General features: G+C 34.6%; 1 non-coding gene across 1 annotated transcript; it reads right to left on the minus strand.

Moving 5' to 3' along the window:
* Positions 1 to 6,928: 6,928 nt before the first annotated feature.
* Positions 6,929 to 7,054, minus strand: LOC125092558 (U6atac minor spliceosomal RNA). Its single transcript, XR_007125012.1, has one exon. It is a non-coding gene; the product is annotated as a U6atac minor spliceosomal RNA (small nuclear RNA).
* Positions 7,055 to 8,384: the final 1,330 nt, after the last annotated feature.

An 8,384-nucleotide genomic window follows, 5' to 3' on the forward strand; every position in this document is an offset into this window, starting at 1 on the left:
CTTGAACTTATTTTTTCTCAATATTTGAATAAAACTGTGGTTCTTTTAGCAAGAAAGAAGAGGATAGAATGGCTGTTGTTTAGGCGACCAAAATTGCTTGCCTAAGTATGCTAAGGTTCCAGACTTTAGATTAATTATGCACACTAAAAATTTAAGAGTACATGCTATGGATATAAATAGAACATATAACTTCCAACCCATGGGAAGATAAAAAGAAATAAAGAAAAAAACATTTAACCAAATAGTAGGCAGTTAAAGAGATACATAGGGCACTAGGCACAGTTTTATAGACAGGAAAACGTTTTGTGCACTAGCTCTATCACTGACTGGCTGCTTACTGGAAAGTTAATTCTCTAAGGTACTTGGTCTTCCTAATGTAAAGTTAAGTGGTTGGCCTGAATGACTTGTAAGATCCCTTGCAGTTCTAATAGTCTATAAAACAAATATGTGTTTTTTGGAAATATTCATTTTTTTGTATACACTAGAGAATATTGTCCCACTTCTTTTAACTATGCATTTGATTACATCATATCTTCATTAGCACATTTGCACATGAAAATTTCAGGAGCATCCAGGAACAGAAAACATCATTTTAAAGTTGCTTATTTTAAATCCCATACATGTTGTGCCTTAATAAATAAAATTACTACCATTTTCCCTTTCTCATCTTCCAAATTATTTCCTATTCCAAAACAAAGTCACATTACTAATTCTTCCATTATTGCATAACTTAGAATTTGAATTAATGGGAATGACTCCATAAGAAATCCTGAAATCCTAAAAGGTTGTCTAGTTTCCCAAAATTGACTTCTATGCATCTTGTCCTTGTTCTGTGTTGGTAAATCTCTTCATTTTAGCTTTACCCTAGGCTCACCTGCATCTTCTTAAGCCTTTCTTTGGGTAGAGGCTTAAGTGTTTTCCTTTTGAAGCACTTCTCTGTTGCATGTAATCAAAGAATAAATAGTATGAGTTGTCAACATAGCAGGCAATTAAAATAAGGCCTGTTAGCTATCAAGAGGAGATTTTGCAAAGCAAGACATAAAGCAGAAAATGTAGGTGTTAGCTCTCAAAATGAAATGATTTAGCAGCTTTTACCTGAGAATTTACTATATCTAAATGTACAGAAAAGGTGCTACACAATAATAGAAAGGTATTGGAATCTTATTAAAATCACTCAAGAAAAATCTGTCTATACAATGCTGGAGGTATAAACTACAATGGTTAGAAAGACAGAAGTGCAGGGATGATAGATTGTCCAATTTACATTCTTCTTGAGAAAAGTGTGATTTAGCATACAGTGTCCGAACACATGTCCAAATATTTGCAAAAGTTAGAATTAGCAGAACCTTAGGATAAGATGACAGGAAAGGGGCCAAAAAGATAATCTTGAAGTCAATATTTTTATAATCATATATTTTTACTTTACTAAAGGGATAACTGAAAAACATAGTAGAGATTAACCAAAAGAATTTAGGTGTATTTTTTAACATTTCACCTTATTCACACAGGATTTATTGAGTTCCTAATAAATTCATGGCACTGTAATAGGTTCTGTGAGAGATAAAAGATGAATAGGATTAATAATCCTCTATCAGAGAATTTATAGGTTAGTTGGGGAATCAGATATGCACACAAGTAGCCATAATACATAGTAGAAAATACTGTATGTGCCATAATAAATGTAAAGATGATGTGCCATGAGAATCCAAGGAAGAAGTAACCTCCATCTTGGAGTTAGGAAGAAGGGAAGACAATTTAAACTTGACCTTGAAGACTTGAAATGATGTGAGTGTATATAAGGGCATAAGGTATATTCCTGGCAGAGTAAGCCCTGGAAAAAGCCTGGAGTCCACAAAGCATGGGATATAGAGGAGAAATGTGAGTAGGAATATTTGGCTAGATGGTAATCAAAATGGCTCACATTTACTGAGCACTTATGTACCTGGCACTCTGCCTGTTCTTTTAAATACATTAACATTTAATCCTCATAAATAATGGTAAAACAGAAGAATTGTTATTCCTTCTTAAAGGTTAACATATTAAAACTAAGTATCAACATTTGAACAACATGCTTCTTTAAGATGATTATTTTGAATTCCTTGTCAGGCAATTCATAGCTCCATTTCTTTGGGTTAGTGTAGCTCTATTAGTTTGCTTTGGTGTTGTCATATTTGCCTAATGTTTCCTGATAATGTAAGCTTCCATTGGTGTCTATATATTTGAAGGAGCAAAGTCTTCTTCAAGTTTTTACAGACTGGTTTTGACAGATAGGCCTTCTCTTGTCAGTTCACATGGTATTGACTCCAGGATTTCAGTGGAGCAGAGTTGGAACCAGGTCATGTGGCACCTGTTGGGTCTACAATGAGGTTTGTGGCTAGAGGGTTTATTATCAGATGCATGACCTAGTGTGGTTTTTACCAGGTGCCTGGGATGTCTCCCACCAGGTCACTGTGTAGCTCCCTAGAGGGGCATGACGGCCCTCCGACTATGGTTGAAAGGGGCTAGACTCAAAGCATAGGAGTATTTCAAGGTCCATAGCTTGGGTCAAGGTCTCTAAGCCTACTTCCAAAGGCATGGCGGACATGCCACATACTGGGTTCCCAGTTAGGCAGGATTATCCTTGGCTTTAGCTGAGTGGGACTGGAACCAATCACAGGGCTTCTTTAGGCTCTGCAATTCAATTGAATTTGGTTGAACTTCCTTCAGGGGCATGAAGGAGCTCATCTCCAGATGAGCTTTTTTTGCCTATCTAGCGATGGGTCGCTAGATAGGCAAAACATCTCTCTCACTGTGGCTGTGAGAATCTAAAGAATGATGTCAAGCAAGCTAACTTTACACCTCAAAGAACTAGAAAAGAAAAAATAAGCTAAGCTCAAAGTTAGCAGAAAGAAGGAAATAATAAATACTTAAGCAGAAATAGATGAAATAGAGACTAGGAGATGACAGAAAAAAATTAATGAAACTAAGACTTGTTTTTTTGAAAGGATGAACAAAATTGACAAATCTTTAGCTAGACTAACAAAAAAAGAGAGAGGACTCAAAAAAGTATAAATGAAAAGGAAGACATTGTAACTGATACCATAGAAATAAAAAAGATCACGAGATTATAATGAACAATTATATGCTAACAATTTGGGTAACCGATGTGAAGTAAGTAAATTCCTAGAAACATACAAACTACTAGGACTGAATCATGAACAGAAATCCTGATTAGACCAGTAATAAATAAGGTGACAGAGTCAGTAATCGAAAACCTCCCAACAAAGAAAATCCCAGGACTAGATGGCTTCGTGACTTATTTTACCAAATATTTAAAACAGAATTAATGCTAAGCCTTCTTAAACTCTTCCAAAAGTGTGAAGGAAGGGAACACTTCAAAATTCATTTTAAAAGGCCAACATTACCCTGATACCAAAGCCAGATGGGGACAATACAAGAAAAGAAAACTATAGGCCGGGTGCCTGGGTGGCTCAGTGGGTTAAGCTGCTGCCTTTGGCTCAGGTCATGATCTCAGGGTCCTGGGATCGAGTCCCGCATCGGGCTCTCTGCTCAGCAGGAAGCGTGCTTCCTTCTCTCTCTCTGCCTGCCTCTCTGCCTACTTGTGATCTCTCTCTGTCAAATAAATAAAATCTTAAAAAAAAAAAAAAAAACTATAGGCCAGTATCCCTGATGAATATAAATGCAAAATACTCAAGAAATTACTAGCAAATTGAATTTGTCAACACATTAAAAGAATCTTACACCATGATCAAGTGGGATTTATTCCTGGGATGCAAGGACGGTTCAACATAGGCAAATCAATAAATGTGACATACCACATTAATTGAATGAAAGATAAAAGTCATATGATCATCTCAATAAATGCAGAAAAAGTATTTGACAAAATTCAATATCCTTTTATGATGAAATTCCTCAGCAAAATAGGTACAGAAGGAATGTACCTCTGGGCACTTGGGTGACTCAGTCCATTAAACATCTGACTCTTGGTTTTGGCTCAGGTCATGATCTCAAGGTTGTGAGATCAAGCCTTGCATTGGGCTCCACACTCAGCAGGGAGTCTTCTTGAGATTTTCTCTCTCTCCCTCCCCGTCTGCCCCTCCCCCTTGCTCTCACTCTCAATCTCTCTTAAATAAATAAATAACTTTTTTTTTTAAGTAGGAATATACCAAACATAATGAAAGCCGCATATGCAAATCCCACAGCTAACATCATACTCAACAGGGAGAGATTGAAAGCTTTTCCTTTAAGATCAGAAAGAACAGAGCTCACTTTCGCCAGTTCTATTCAACATAGTACTGGAAACCCTAGATAGAGCAATTGGTCAAGAGAAAGAAATAAAGGACATCTAAATAGGAAAGAAAAAAGTAAAATTATCTTTTTTTGTAGATGGCATGATTCCATGAAAAATCTGTTGGAACTAATCAATAAACTCAGTACATTTGCAGGATATAGAACAACATATTAAAATCAGTTGTGTTTCTAGACTCTGACAATGAACTATCTGAAAAAGAAATTAAGAAGCTACCCGACTTAAAATATCATCAAAAAGAATAAAATATTAGGAATAAATTTGACTAAGAAAGTGAGAGATCCATACTGAGAACTAGAAAACACTGGTGAAAGAAACTAAAGAAAACAAAAAAATGCAAAGATATTCTGTGTTTATGGATTAGAAGAATTCATATTGCTAAAATATTTATACTATCTTAGCAATCTATAGATTTAATGCATTCCTTATCAAAATTTTAAAGGCATTCTTCATTGAAATAGAAAAAAACAGTCCTAAAATTTATAAGAACCACAAAAGACCCCAAATAGCTAAAGCAATCTTGAGAAAAAAAAGAACAAAGCTAGAGCCATCACACTTCCTGATTTAGAACTATATTATAAAACTATAGTAACCAAAACAGCATGGTGCTGCCATAAAAAGATACATATACAACAATGGAATACAGGAATACAATGCCCAGAATACAAAATGTGGAAAGGATAGGCTCATATATACAATTTTTATTTTTCAGTTATACCTTTTGCTTATGATACAAAACTAAGTTATACTGAAACCAGATTTTTTCCACTTTAAACATTTTACATTATTTTTAAGTGTTTATCTTATATATCGTAAGTATCACATACATCTATATTCTATTTAATTGCCTTATTTCACTCACTGAAATCATTTATGACTCTAAATCACATTTTTAGCAAGTCATATAAATGGAACTTAACCTTGAGATTAAAAATTTGAAAACCACCTCATTGTATTTTATTATTTTATTTTTCAGGGAACAGAACAGTTTTATTTTATTTATTTTTATCATTTTTATACATTTCTTTTTTATTCAAGTATAAATAACGTTGTTATATTAGTTTCAGATGTACAATATAATGATTCAAAAATTCAAACCATTTCTCAGTGTTCATCAGGATAAGTGTACCTTAATCGCCTTTATCTCTTCCATCCATTTCCCATGCACCTCTAGAGTAGAGGTGAACTGGCAACCACCAGTTCATTTTCTGTATTTAAGCCTGTTTTTTGTTAGCTTTCTTTCCCTTTATTTGTTCATTTGTTTTGTTTCTTCAATTCCAAGTATGAGTGAAATGATATGGCATTTGTCTTTCTCTGACATTTCTTCATTAGCATTATACATTATACATTATATTATCCAGGTCCAGCCATGTTGTTACAAATGGCAAGATTTCATTCTTTTTTATGGCAGAATAATATTTAATTACATATATATGTGTGTGTGTGTGTGTGTGTGCGTGCATATGTATATATGTGTGTGTGTGTGTGCATGCATATGTGTATATGTATACACATACGCACACACATATATATGTGTGTATATATTATATAAATATACACATATGCACGCACACACACACATATATAATATATATACACATACACACGCACACATATATGTGTGTATGTATATATATATACACACATACACGCACATACACACACACACACACACATATATATATACCACATCTTCCTTATCCATTCATCTATAGATACTTGGGTTGCTTCTATATCTTGGCTATTATAAATAATGCTGTAATAAACATAGGGTTCCATATATCTTTTTGAATTAGTGTTTTTTTTTCCTTTGGGTAAATACCCAGTAGTGGAATTACTATTTCATATGGTAATTCAATTTTTAATTTTTTGAGGAAACTTACTGTTTTCCACAATGGCTCACCAATTGATTTTCTGTCTGAACGATCTATCCATTGATATAAGTGGGGTGTTAAAATCCTCTACTATTATTGTATTACTAACAATTTCCTCCTTTATGTTATGTCCTCCTTTATAGTCACTCTCTGTATTTATATGCTCCTATCTTGGGTGCATAAATATTTATAATTATTATATCCTTTTGTTGGATTGTTCCCTTCATCATTATGTAGTATCCTTCTTTGTCTCAGTCTTTGTTTTAAGATCTATTTTGTCCAATATAAGTATTGTCACCCCAGCTTTTTTTTTTTTCACTTCCCTTTGCATGGTAAATATTTTCCCATCCCTTTCACTTTCAATCTGCTTGTGTCTCTAGATTTGAAGTGAGTTTTTTGTAGGCAGCATATAGACAGATCTTGCTTTTTTATCCATTCAGTTACTCTGTCTTTTGATTGGAGCATTTAGTCCATTTACATTCAAAGTGGTTATTGATATATATTTATTGCCATTGTGTTACTTGTTCTACTGTTGTTTTGTAGTTCTTTGTTCCTTTCTTCTCTTGCTCTCTTAGCTTATAGTTTGATGACTTTTTTTAGTGATATATTTGGATTCCTTTCTCTTTATTTTTTGTGTATCTATTACAGGTTTTTAATTTATGGTTACCATTAGTTTCATACATAACATCTAATGCATATAGCAGTCTGTATTAAGTTGATGGTCACTTAGGTTTGAACCCATTCTAAAAAATGGTGCTTAGATGCCATGAAGTAGATGGCAAGGCCTGAACCATATGCATGTTGTCAGGCCTGAGAGCCTCTTTCACTCCTGCCAAGGGGAATGTTAATCTTCTCTCCTTAACTCTGAAACCAGATTTTTAACATTGGATGTTTTATTTGGAGAATCTGACCTCTTTTCAATATATCACACTCACTGACATTTCATGAAGGGTATAATGGGAAATAAGGTAAAAAAAATATATAGCAAGCACGTGTGAAATGACTTAATTTATAAATAATGATGATAATGGTATCAGTAATTACAATACCAATCATGTGGTAAGAGAAATTGCAAACTATCCTTCTTCTAATGATGGGAAACTCTGAATAAAAAAAGATGATATTGAGATTTGTACTTGGTGCTAGGCTACAAAATGGCTCCTAGTGATCTCTGCCTCATAGTATCCAAACCCTTGTATCTCTCCCAGGATTGGCTTGTGTGGCAAATAAAAGGTAACAGAAGTTATGGCATGTCACTTCTGAGATTATGTTATAAAAGATACTGTAACTTCTTTCTCTGTGTCTCCCTCTGTCATTACTCACTCTGGGAGAAGTCCTATGCCATATAGTAAACAACTTTATGAAAAGGTCTATTCCCTGAGGACAAAGAATCTTGCCAATATCCATGTCTGTAGGCTTAGAAGGGAATTCTCCAAGCTCAGTCAAGTCTTCAGATGACTGTAGCCCTGGCGGGCTTCTTGACTACAGCCTCATGAGAGACCTGAGCCAGAACCTCCCAGCTAAGCTTCTCCCAGATTACTGACACTCAGAAACTGAATGAAATGATCAGGTGCTAATTTTGGGGTGACTTGTTGTACAGCAATAGATAAATAATACAGATTTTGGTGACTGGAAGTGGGGTAATGTAACACACACCTAAAATACATGGATGGCTTTGGGAAAATACTGGTGTTTTCCAGGGTTCTGTTTCTAGTTCAAATGTTCTTACTCTACACACTTCTCTGCATGATCTCATCTACTCTCACAGATTTAACTCTAATCTATGTATGAATGACTCTAAAACCTGTATCTTCAGTATAGATATGTCTTCTGAGTTCCATGCTCATATTGCCAACTTCCTACCTATTCTTCCTACCATTTCTACCCAAACTTCCAATAAGCACCTATAGCTAAACATGGCATTTATGGAACTTATCATCTCTACTTCCCAAGTCAGATCCTTGTCTTATATACTTTGTCTCAGATTGGTATACCCCATTCTCCTGAGTCACTCATTCTAGAAATCTAGTTTTTTCCCCATGTTCCACATTTAAACTCTTTTTCTGCTGATTTAAACTCTTAAATATTTCCTAGATTTGCACTGCTTCCATATCCCTTCTAAGTAACTCATCCCTAGTTTCTTCTTTCATATGAATCATTTTAATTGTCACCTAACTAGACTTACTAGCTCCAAGCTTGCC

The sequence above is a fragment of the Lutra lutra genome, chromosome X (genome assembly GCF_902655055.1).
Source record: "Lutra lutra chromosome X, mLutLut1.2, whole genome shotgun sequence".
Lineage (NCBI taxonomy): Eukaryota > Metazoa > Chordata > Mammalia > Carnivora > Mustelidae > Lutra > Lutra lutra.